Genomic DNA, 13,033 nt, shown 5'->3' on the forward strand with positions numbered 1-13,033 from the left:
AGTGGAGAGTATGCTTTGTTCAAACCTAGGAATGCTCTAGGAATCATGTAATGGCTAGGGATAAATTGTTCTCCTCCAACACTTGATATCAGCGGTGTGATCTCCTTCAGCTTAGAAGAAAAGACCAATTCTATCCATTTCTGCCATACACTTGGCAAATATTGTAGCAAATAATCCGCCTGGGATGGGATGGAAAAAAGACAGTATTTCACTCCTACCTCAGTGTTATTTCACCTTTCCTCTGTGAAAAAAACTACTTTCAGGAGCAGTTTTAGGGTAATGAATATTATTGTCCTAGATCATGTTGCAACATATAAACATCACCTCCCAGATACTTAGGAGAGATCTCTCTTTTCAGAATTTCCCACAAGCTATTTTCAGTGACTTTTGGTCTATGTTATATTTTTATAGATCACATTATCATCTCTCTCTCCCCACAGACTTCCTGCAGGGAAGTGAATCACCTGCAATAAGTGCAATTCCAATAAGTGGCTGGTTTGGTGCTCCAACAACCAGACAATGCTTTGTTGCCCAAACGTGTTTTGCAGTAAAGTTTTATATCCTCAGGATTTTGACAACCTTTGCAATTTTCAAGAAGTGGGATAAAACTATCTCATAAGTGCTTACAAAAGCTGGGGACACTTTTGTTAACTGAGCTGTCATTTTGGCACGGTTCCAAGTGTATGGCAGACTCACTGAAAAAATATTGCATCATAAAATAGACTGTGTAACAGAGTCTTAGCTTGGAATATACCTTAGAACACTCGGTCAACCTGTGCTTGTTTTCTCATTAAGATTAAAAAAATCCAAACAACTAAAAATCCCAACCTAGCAGAGGGTTAATTTAAAACTAAGAAGAATCTACTTTAGGCAGTAATGTTTTTTAAACCTTCCTTTATAAATTTTGCTTATCAAGGAGTGCCCTTCTGGTATATCAACTGAGCCAAGACTGAGTTCTCAAATACTATGATGGCTTCTGTTAATTAGATAGTTTATCTGTGATGAGTTGTTGACACTGAGATGATTTGTGTTAAATAATTTTAAAATATTCTGTGGGGCACTAACTTACATGCATTGTTTGTTCATATTCCAGGCCCCGGCTTCAATCTTTTTTACAGTCCTCGACAGAAATGAAGTTGATGCTTCAGCAAACTTCTTTAAGTCAGAACAAGTAACATTGTAAAGATATTTTTGACTAACTGGAATTCTCTGCAATTTTTATTTCTTTTTGTAAAATGAGCTCTAGTTTAATACCATAACATGTGAAGAGTATTTTTGTAATATTTAAATACATGAAGTTTTGCTAGTTTATAATTTCTTAAATATTTCTTTTTTAACCGTTTCACTCTCATAAATCCATCTCCAGTCCCACAATTAGGGGCAAAATGCAGGAAAGGTTGGAAGAACATGGAACTTCTTTCTACTAGGGTGCTACAGTTTTCTAAGTGCTCTGTATTTTTGTAAGCTTTATGTTCACTAAAAGATGGAAAAGCTGAATTTTAATACACTATTTATCACAAAAATCCATGCAGTGTGCTTTAGTGATGCTTACTAAATATTACACTGTTGGAAATGGGAAAAAAAATAAAGCTGCATGTAGATGAACCAAAAGTAAATGCTTACGCATAGCAAGCTACTCTGCAACCATAATAATAGCAGAGCATCCTTATTTCTTCTTGTTCTACTACTCCATAAATTAGCTCTCATTGCCTATCTTACTTCCCTATTCTTATACCTTGTGACCTTCCCATTTATCTCTAGTCTTTCCTTCCTGTTACCCCTTTGAAGAAAAATTATACCCTTGTTTTTGACTGTTTTTATCCACTTTTCTCTCGTTTGCCTTCACTCTCTAGTCTATAAAGCCCCAAATGCTCCTTTTTCCTTCTCAACGCCCCATCCTTCCTGAGTGGGAGTGCTGCCCATGCCGCGATAACACCTCAGACTCTGTTGTGATCTCCATTCTGCATTTGCACATGGATACAGTCCCCTAATTGAGAGACTTTTTTTTTTTTATTAAAAGCATTAGACATTTATATGTAGGAATAACACTTGCAGAGACATTCTCTAGGTTAAAAGTTAAAAGGGATGTCAATCATCATACTTCAGAACATAAACAGATTGCCAGCGTGGGTTGAAAAGGAATTTTCCCCACATAAAATCATAGAAGTTTGCAATAGAAAAGAACTAATAGGTCAGCTAATCTACCTACCTGCCAATTCAAGCTTTTTCCCCAACGTGTATTTTGCTGCTCCTTTGGCCTCTCAAAAATCTCAAGCAATTGGACTGTTAATGTTTATCTATAGAGAATATACAGTTGTTTAGTGCAACTAGTTTGCTGTCCAGAATATTTCTGTCTACTGTCGGTAGACAGTCTAAACTTTCTCTTATTACCTTTATCCCACTAGTCTTCATGGCAGTTCCATCTATCATATTAAATAACCTTTCTCTCCTGACTTATTTTTTACATTTTTCCATTATATATATGTTGGTGCCATGGCCTGTTTGATGGTTTCTACCTAATCTATGACATACCTTTAGCTAAATAAACAATTCTTTTCAGTATGACTTCTGCTTAAAATTATACTCCTGTAACTACAATGCACAGGAGAAGAACCACCTACACAATGACTGCAGGCAAACTAGAGCTTCTGAATATATAAACAAACAGATATACATAGATTTCTCAACAAGCAGACCAACACTATATGTGGTAATGCAAAATGAACATGCAACTAACTGTAATTTCTTGTAAGACATCTCTTTCAGCTACATGAACTACTCTGTGGTATTTTTTTCTGTCCTGGAATTCTTTGTTCAAGAAGGAAGATAGTTTTCCAAGTAAGGTATCTGTCTCTTCAGCGGTTACAAAACCACACATGTTTGGGGATCCAGAACAATGAAGAATTGTCAATGAAACAAAAAAACACCGAGAAAAGCTTGAGAGCTTGACAGGTTAGACAGTAAGAGAGTGCTGTCCCTTCCTGAGCCACTTACACATCATCCCACAGACCACTAAAATCAGTCAAACCAGAATTCTCTAGCACGTTTTAAAATTCTCATATCCTAGCTTATAAACAACATTAGGGAAAAAAATCACACGTAACCCAAACAGGCAGAGCAATACTTTGCCTGGATCTTAAAGAGACACACTCTTGCAGATGTGACAAAGGACAGGGTGAGAAAGCACCACATTGCTGTTCAAATGCATCATGTGAATTTTCTGTCCCTTTTGGGCTTAGTAGCATGCCAGAAGAATGAATAGGAAGGCATAACTCTTTTTGTACTCTGTGTTAATGTTACAGCATTTAGAGGTCAGAAAACCAACAGAGAGAATGTCAACTTTTGCCACAAACAGCTGTCAACTACTATCTCCAATTTCTGTTTTCCAAGACAAACAACTGTCCACTCTTTGAAACTTTGTATCATCATTATTCTAGAGCTATGGCTTTGGTGTATATAAGGCTTTACTGTGGAGATATTTTGAAAGTCTTGAGGCCAAACTCTAAGCAGATGTTATCAGATGAAAGCGGCTAGTGACCTTCACTGCACTGCATAGCCCTCAAGATACTTTCAAACTTCACTGACCTGAGGACGCTGGAGATCTAGGCTGTTCACATACCAAACACAGATCTCAGTGGTCCTCCTGTAAAAGAATATTTGAAAGCACAATATAGAACCTTCTGGTTTAGGTCAATTTCTATTACAATTCTAACAAGCAAGCAGATATACTTAAAATGCAGGTGATGAAATGGTTACTATAAAGTTACTATAAAGTATCCTACTAGACATATTTCTGTAACTCTGTTTTTATATTTCTTTACATCCTTTGTAGATTAGAGTAAACACAATTAATTAATCATGAAAAGCAACTTCTACCGAGTAGAAGCAGGATTTTAGCTTCCAAAGCAACTTCCCTGCCAGACCTGAAAAATCTTATTCATTGTCAAGCAGTGTCACTCTTCTTAGCCAGCCTTTGATACCATGAGGTGCAGCAACCAAGAACTACAGCAGTCTGCCTGTTTTTTGACATGGATACAGGATTGAAATATACTGGGCTATTTGCACCATCTGGTACATGCATTTCAGTTGAATGAAAGCAGATGAACTCCTGGGCACTTTGGTGATGAAACACCATGAGAAAAAGAAACAAAACCCAAGAGATGTAAAAGTGTTAGTGAGGAAAAGATGCTGAATTGATCTCATTTCTGGACTACAGAAGGTCATCTTCTAGGTTTCCTCACACTTGACATGGGACTACATGTTTGAGTCCTTGCATGTTTGGAGTGGGAGTGCGTTAGATTAAGCAGACTGTTCTAATGATCCTTTTTAGTTTTGAAATGTAGGGATCTATAAATATGTATATATCAGTGTTGCTGTGACTATGATTTGCAGCTGTCAATCAGTTTGCTTTTTATGGTTGTAAAATTTCATTTCACTATGGTTTTTTGTGTAGTCTTCTGAAAAGAATAAAAGTCTACTCCACATCTCCACATTTTAGACAGAAGAGTAATGCATGATTAACAGTATGCTGAGAGGTGTCACATTCACATTAACACTGATGTGTGAACCAGTGGTCAAATGGCAGATTACATGTCTGTCACAACACATCAGGGCAGTGTTCCAGTCTGCCAGCTTTACCCTGCCCAGCTTCTTCAAACAAAGAGTTCTTCTGAAAAATGTAGCACAAAAAAAGAATGTTGAGCCTTTGGGGGAAAAAGAAGTCTGTCTCACGGTCAAGCTTTTTGAAGACTCAGTAATATCAAATGGCAGAAGGGGTACTCACAGTCACATAACCTTGCAGGTTCATGGATCTCTATAGCACAAATGGTGCATATGTGGCCTTATCAAAGATTTTCTGCATGATAACTGTATTACTGAAAAAGTACTACGGCTGGCATATTTCGATTTCGAGAAAGGATGCCAATTCTATCAAGGCTAGAAAAACTCTGACCCAGTTCCAAGAGAAAAAGCAAGTTTTTGGAATATCATTTGAAGCAAGAAGTTCCAGTTCATTAAAAATGTCATGAAAAGTGCCCTTCTCCTTTTGTCTTAAGGACAGAATTTTATTTTTTAAGTGGATAATTAACTAGCTGCTTGACTTCTTATATAGCAAATAGTCACACCTGGAACTAAAGTGACTTTTAGAGGGCAATGATGTCTGAAGCCAAAACATATAATGAAGCGGAACGCATTTTTAATCCCTTAGGATGTTTACATATATTAAAAGCAAGATTTTAGACAATGACTTTATTACTGTTCACAAACCCAAAAATTCTATCTCAGGGTTTAAAAATGCCTTCCAGGGGGTTGTGAATATTGTGCTCACTTGGAAAGTGCCTTCTTACATGCTTTAAGTCTCAAAAGATCTGTTGAATTTTCCTGGAAGATAAAAGTATGCTCACTGAAAGGAAACCACAAATTGGAAGATATAAAGGCTAACATGCTTAATAACATAAATGTTAAGTCCTATTTCCAAGAACACCCAGCTTACATGGATCCCACTTTAAAACATAAAAACATGTGTGCTGAAGAGTATTATCTAAATATTATATTAGTAAGTAGTTGGCATATGAGCCAGTATATTCAGCCCAAAATGAGTAATTGAGTATTGTATTGGCTCATCTCTTAAATGTTAATATATGTTTACTACATATAATGGGCTTGACAATAACCTCTTCACATTTAAAGACTGAATTTATAAAAATCACTCCTGATTCACATAAAAACATGACCTGGAAGATGGAATCTATGTAGAGATAGCATATGGAAACAGACACATACACATGTGTATATGTATATGTGTATGTATATGTATATGTATATGTATATGTATATGTGTATGTGTATGTGTATGTGTATGTGTATGTGTATATGTGTATATGCATAAATTGTGCATTCTTCCATATGATATGTATGCAATGTATAATTTCTTTATATAAAAATAAAAATATAGAATACATCTTCTACATTTCATAAATTATTGCATATTAATACAGAGAAATCTGCCATTTCTTACATGAAAAAATCTTTGGATTTTTACAATGATTTTGTATGAATTTCTACACATTTCCAGACAAGTTATCACCAAAATTTGTCCTTTAATGATCATACAGCTTTTATTAAAATCCTCTTCTCTGCTCCCAATTTAAAATATTGAAAATACCTATATAGTTCCCAAGATCTATGAATTTATATAGTGCATACACATTTCTTTTAAAACTACCATATTACAGTGATAAGAAAGATTTTTTTCTAATTTTCCATTTTTTAACTCTCTGCTTTGTTAGTGAAATGAAGTTCAACAACATTCAGATGAACCACAATTCAGTTTGTCAGGCTTGGCTTCCTTTCATCATTTTTTTTCTTCCTGACACTATGAACCTGCTGCTACTCTCATAAGATTTAAAGTTTATTTCTGTACACATTTTGCTTTTCATTTTTGTATGAATGGCTTCTATGTCTTGAGGGATAGAAATGTTATTTTCTGTGGCTTGAATTTAGACTTCTCAAGAATAAGATAGGTATGGCATGTTACAAGGAGGAAGAGTACTAAGAGGGTCTGAATTCCACCTTTACCTATCGTCTTTTGAATTCTCTTACAGTCCTGTAAACAATTATTCTTAAACAAAGGTCTCACTGTATGTTACAGCACTAGACATAAAAAGCAAGGAGAGTTGTGCAGCACAGCACCGGGTTATAAATGATACAGCTGTATAACATTTTATGTCCAAAAAGTAGATAAAAAACTGCACAACATAAATGATATTCAATGATATGCATTAATTTTATTCTCTTATTCAAACACAGATAAACTTAATGAAATGTTTTTAAGCTCTCATAAATGCACACTTGAGAAATGTAAAAAACGGGTTAGAAAATTGTTTAATATTACTCTAGTAGGGAGAAAAAAAAGATACCTGTATGAAAAAATTCTCCACTCCAATGGAAGAAGGTTTAAGAAGCACAATGCAAAAACGTAAACTGTCCCAAAAGAAAGAAAATCAGAGATGATACAGTGGAGTTTCCTACCATGAAAAACTTTATTAACAATAGTAATGAAATGGTATTTAAAAGTGGAATTTCCATAAAAATTAATTATTGGACAGCTCTGTTTCCTTTAACTTTCAAGATTCACGGGAAGAATAATGCTCTTAAAATTGCAGTTAGGCATCTAAATAAAGCAATAATATTTTATTGCTGTAACATTCACAAAATTCTTACAGAACTGATATCTGTAACTGTCTAGAGCTGCTCAGCACCTACATATTCTGCAAGTAATATTTCTGTAACGTCACTAGATACATGCTGAACAACCTATACTTTCAAAACACCATGAAAAGTATCAACTAACACTCTAAGCCCAGTGGAATTCGCAGATTAATTTCTCAGCCCTGTGTCTGGGTCCTGAAAGTATTGCCTATACTTAGCTGTCAATTAGAGACTGAAGTGATTTAAATTATCCCTGTTAGAGGTTTGTTTTTGCTTCCATAGTTCATTTCAAAAATTAGTTACACACATGTTATTATTATAATATAATGAGTCATCTGTTAATTATTTTTGACATCTATGATAATAAAAATATACAAATGTTCCGGTTATTATTAGAATTGGCCTATCTTCACGCAACTCAAATTGCCATGATTGTTGGACGAATTGGCACCAACTCACTCTTTCATCCTTGAAATGGAGCAGTGTTTTTTGTATCTAAGTTCTGTGAAGATGTACAACCTATATGTCTGTCTTTACATAACTGCAGACAACCAGGGTTTAACCCACCTTAAAGTTTTTCATCAAAATGTGTGACTACACACGCTAACAAAAATAATCTTCGACCGACCACATGCTGTGTAAGGGTACCAGTGAAATACTTCATAAACAGACAGAATGCAAACATTCACAAACACACTAACCACTAATGCCATAAACAACTTCAAGCACAGTACAAACAAAATGCATGCCAAGAAACCTGCTTGAAAATGTGTACTATAGAAAAATACACTTTCAGTTTCTGAATGTTATTTGACTACTTATCACACAATAAACAAAACTATGCAAAGTCCATGATGGGACTTGAATTAAACTTCTGCCAAGTTCCAGAGACTGTTTATTATTCATTGTTCCTGGATGGATATATGTTATGTATAATATTAAGAGTACCTCTTCTTTTTCTCCATACCTGTCACCAAATAAAAATAGGCAATATATACACTATGTGAATATCACATTAAAAAAACCCCAGTAATTATTTGGGCAGAATTTGGGTACTTACAACAATCTAAATCATGAAACTAATTTACATCTGATAAAAATCTACACACTTCACCACCGCTTTGAATCTGTAGGTACACTTAGTTCTACAGAGAATTTAAATATAAGAATTTCTTCCTTTTTGGACTGATTATAGTGCAATCACGTCAAAACCGCCTAAAGCCTCACAACGGCATCACAAAGTACCCAACATGGCAAGGGTCTGCCAAGTGAAACCCTAAGAACACACTTGGCAGGCAGACTGGCTGCAGACAAATCTGAATTGGATTTATGTTAGTGAAAAAAAGAGAAGGTTGCTATTAAGTAGGAAATACAGAGAAAAATGTCAGAGCCCAGAACCCGTCCCTCAGGAGTTGGGTATCACGTCAGTCTGTGCTGGAATTTAGTCTGAGGTTCCTCCCCTCCCATCTGTTCTGAGGGAGCCTGTGAGTTAGGACCAATTTTACATCCAGTTTAAGACAGAAGTGACAAAAGACATAATTTAATGAAAATTACTCCCAGATTCTTCTTATGTATTTTTACTACTGATATGAAAAACAGCAACGGTGTTGTGGCAGGCTGTGCTGCATGTTTACTGAATGGCCAATCATGCAACTACCAACTCTAGTCTTTTCCTTGCTGGAGCTCTGACTTTGATTCTTTTCCTTCTCACACAGATGTTTATGTTCACAAAACCTGCATGAATATTGTGATCTCCAGTCCTTCGAAAAATTCACTTACATTGACCAAAGGTTTACAAGGAAGACTTGGCAGAAGAGGGAAGATAAAAAGATGGTTTGGTTTCTTAAGGCTAAATCCACTCTTAAAATGCCTAGCCAGGCACAAAACACTCAGGGTAGAGTTTATTGAGAATGAAAAGTGAAGAAAGTGAGCTGATTGGTAAGAGGTGCTGAAGAGTAAAGATAAGTCCAGGCACAACACACATATGAGCAGAGGTTTGCAGGGCTAATCAATGGCTACAAAGAAATACTGAGGTAAATCTTTCAGGGCATGTCTAAGCTGCCACACCAATGCAAGAAGGTTTAAGAAGCACCACAAAAAACATAAATAGTCTCAAAGCAAGCTAGAATTAGAAAATTACTAAATTAAACCAAACAAGTTTCACTGATGACTAAACAGATCATAGTGTGAGCACTGATTTATCTGTTTTGATGATTCATACTGAGGCAATTTAACCAGTTGTCCATCCAGGCAGAAGTCACTATCCCTGTGGCAGAGAGAGGATGTTCACTCCCCAGATGCTGCTGTTTATAACTCAGCATAATAAATATTGCAACGGTCTTGCAAAGTAACACAGAATTTCACATCCCAGATTGGCTGAAAGGGAATACCTCATCTCTTCATCCCTAATGTTCAGCAAGAAGAATTATCCTCAGGACAATTATTTAAATTCAACAAATACCATAAAACTTCACTACCACGTTGTACTGATTAAATTTATCTAATTTTAAATTAATTAATTTAAATGGGCATAACTTTTGCACAACAGCTCAGTGCTCAGAAAGAGCCACTTGTTAATTAATTTACTGTTCTTTAAGACTTGTTTCATTTGAAACTCAATAAACACTAAGTAAAGACCTTTCCCAAATTTTCATTAAAAATTCATTTCATGCCAAAAACATGTTTCTGAATCCTCCTCAGGATTAGGAAGTGTATCAGGAGAAGGTGGCAAACCAAGCTATCCTTGATATTTTAGAATTTAGGGAAAAACACACACATACAAATTTAATCAGGTGGGCATGTAAACAAGTGGAAATTCCTAAGGTTTTTTTCAGAACTTTACGTAAATCAAAATTAAGTAACTAGATAGTATTTATTTATCTTTTCTTAACCCTTCAGAACTTGTCTATACACAACTTTAAATGTTCTCCTCCATGATCTGTGCACCCGTGTCATCCGTGCCTCTTTTACCTGGTGACTGTCTGCCTCTGAAGAATACTAATTAATTCAGTCTGCCTGCCCATGCTCAACACAAGCAAGTACTTTTCAGTTTTTCACTCTGACTAAAGATCAGCTTGGGACAATCAACAGCACTATTTTTTCAAAGTGAAATCTGATCATTTTCTCCCTACTACAAAGCGAAACACTATGCTTTTGTAAGTTTAGAAAGGCCTTTATCCTCTTGGTAGTAGAATTCTGACACGATTTTTGTGGTTTTCTTCTTTCTCAGACATAAGAAAGTTGCTAGAGATATGGTTATTATATTTTTCAGTTTTCTTAAGTGTTAGTTACCTGCCTAAATTCTTTTGTAGGAACAATTCTCTCTTGTTGCAGTGAAATAACTTTGGTTTAAATTAAAAAAAAAAAAATTAAAATTTAAAGCTCTGGCTTTGGTATGGTGAGTATTATTTGCCTGAAACCACACTTGATTTGGAAATTTTTGGCTATGGTGGTGCAAATCCCTTGACACAACTTCAGGCTTTAGGTCAGTAGGGAATATTCAAGTCCCTTCTTTGTAACTGAGCAGCACTGGGTGATTAAAGATGTCCGGTGACCTGACATCTCTAGAGGTCGGCCACGGGAAAGTCATGGCCAGAAGCCTTTAAACCCCCCCGTATACCTGTCTGTTTATTAATGTCATCAGTAGTGGCAAATGTAGTATAAAGTTTAAAAAAATAACACTCTATTTTTTTAAACTGGATTTATAAAGTCCAAATGTTTACTTAGAAATTAAACATTTTGGTACTAGGGCCTCTAGGATATGTTGGCAGTGGAAAAACTAACCTACACCAGATGGCAGAGGTTAAAGAAATACTATAAAATATGGCTTCTATTCATACGGTTCTCAGACAAACAGAACCCCAAGCAGAAAAAAACTGTGAAAGTGGAAAACCTTTTCATTTGCTTACATTTCTCTTTGCTACTCAGCAAACCTGAGAGGTATTGTATCATCACGTATCAAGGAAGTAATATGCCAGATTGTTGTAACAGGTGGAATATGTTTGTTTGTAACACGTTGAATCTGAAATAAAGAAAGGACCAAAGTTACTAAAGGTTTTTACAAAAACATTTACAAAATGTAAGTACCTCAGTTTTGTACCTTCAAAGCTTGCTGCCTAAGTCACAATTTGAGACAATAGCTGCATTTTGCATACAAAATATAAAAAATATACTCTCAAATTTTCAGATTCGGTTAATTTAGTATTTTGAATTAAATATTTCACATGAGGGCATTTTTTATCTATGCTTTATTCATTTTTTTGTTTCTAAAGCTTAAAATCACAACTGTTTGGTAATTTTACTATATTTACTATAATACTATGCTCTGGTATTTACATAGCATTTCATGAATCTATCATGTCTATAAGATAAATGCACTTTTATAGTACAAATACTTCTTGTACAATTTTTGTCAGTTCAAAAAATCCACTGTGAACCCAAATGTGTAAAGCAAAATGTGTGATATAACCCATTTTCCCTATTACATATGTAGTCATATGATGTTTTAAAAAAGAGAGAGAAAAAAAAATGATGTGAACTTGGGTACAATGGACCATGCTGTCAAAAATATTCAGTTGTCAAAAATGCAGATGGCATAAAAACACAGAAACAGATCAGTTATTGGAGGGAGGGTTTAATAGAAACTATTGCGTTGATTTTTAAAATTGATTATGTGGCTAAATATGTGGGTGGGTATCCAGTAAGGTCTTCAAGGATACCTAAATGTTTTTTTTTAAAAAATACATTTATGTGAATAGTTAGGTAATTAATACCTTGAGAAACATGGTCCAAAGTCCAAGATAGAAATAAATGTTCTCCCATATAAACCATAGTCAAAAAAGACAGCAGCAAGATGTCTGAGGAAGGAAAACCTCCTTGATAACTTGTCCTTTTCCCTTTAAAGAAAAAAAGAAAGAAAAAAAAAAGAAAATAAATGAAATAAGAGCAGAAGCAAATGGAAAGCTCTGCACAATGAAAACAACTACTTGGTCCTTGGGAGCATTCAGTAAAGATTTAATTTGCAGTGTCTGAACTACAAGCCATTACTAATGAAACGGTACTACTAAGGGTATTCAAAAGGACAATTAAGGTCCGTAACAAGCTACCTGGCCAGTCTCAAAGAGTTCAGCTGGAGGCAGGCTCTGCCTTTTCCCTCCTGAGCCATTCCCCTGAGAGAGAAATCTTGAAATACAGAACATACTTACAACTACTATGACTGTTCCCTCCTTCTGCCCACCCTATTTTTGCCCCTTTTGCCTGTAAGACTAGTGGCATTTTGGTGTGAATACAAAGCCTCCTTGCGATGGATGTAGAGTCAAGTGTTCATAATAAACTCATCTCTTATTGCTAGGCAACACTGAGCAATGTGAATTTGTCACTTCTGTTTGGTGCAACTTTCAATTTCACCTCCAACTGTAACAATATAGCCTGCTATATTTTAGATGCCACTGTGGTTGGATGCCATCCCAGGAAAGATGTGAACTACTACTGACAGGGAGTGAATGACTGGCAATGGGGATAAGCAGTTTTTTGATGCTTAAGCCTTGACATATAATTAATTGCTAGATTTATTCTTCTAAGAAACTCATATTCCATGATTCCTATTTACTGGCTGCCTTTTAGAAAAGGCAAATTGAACAAACAAATTTCCAGTGATGCAAAGTTTTGTTTGCTTGTTTAGCTTTTTTTCATGTGGTATTTGTTCTGTTCATATTTTTCTGCTTTGACTATCTTTTTGAGGGGTGGCTATAAGCAAAATTCAAATCTTAAGTACCCTCAATCAAGGAAGTCTCATTATTTCCAAGGCATATCCAGTTATTTGTTT

The sequence above is a fragment of the Prinia subflava genome, chromosome 5, assembly GCF_021018805.1.
Source record: "Prinia subflava isolate CZ2003 ecotype Zambia chromosome 5, Cam_Psub_1.2, whole genome shotgun sequence".
In the NCBI taxonomy this organism is placed as follows: domain Eukaryota; kingdom Metazoa; phylum Chordata; class Aves; order Passeriformes; family Cisticolidae; genus Prinia; species Prinia subflava.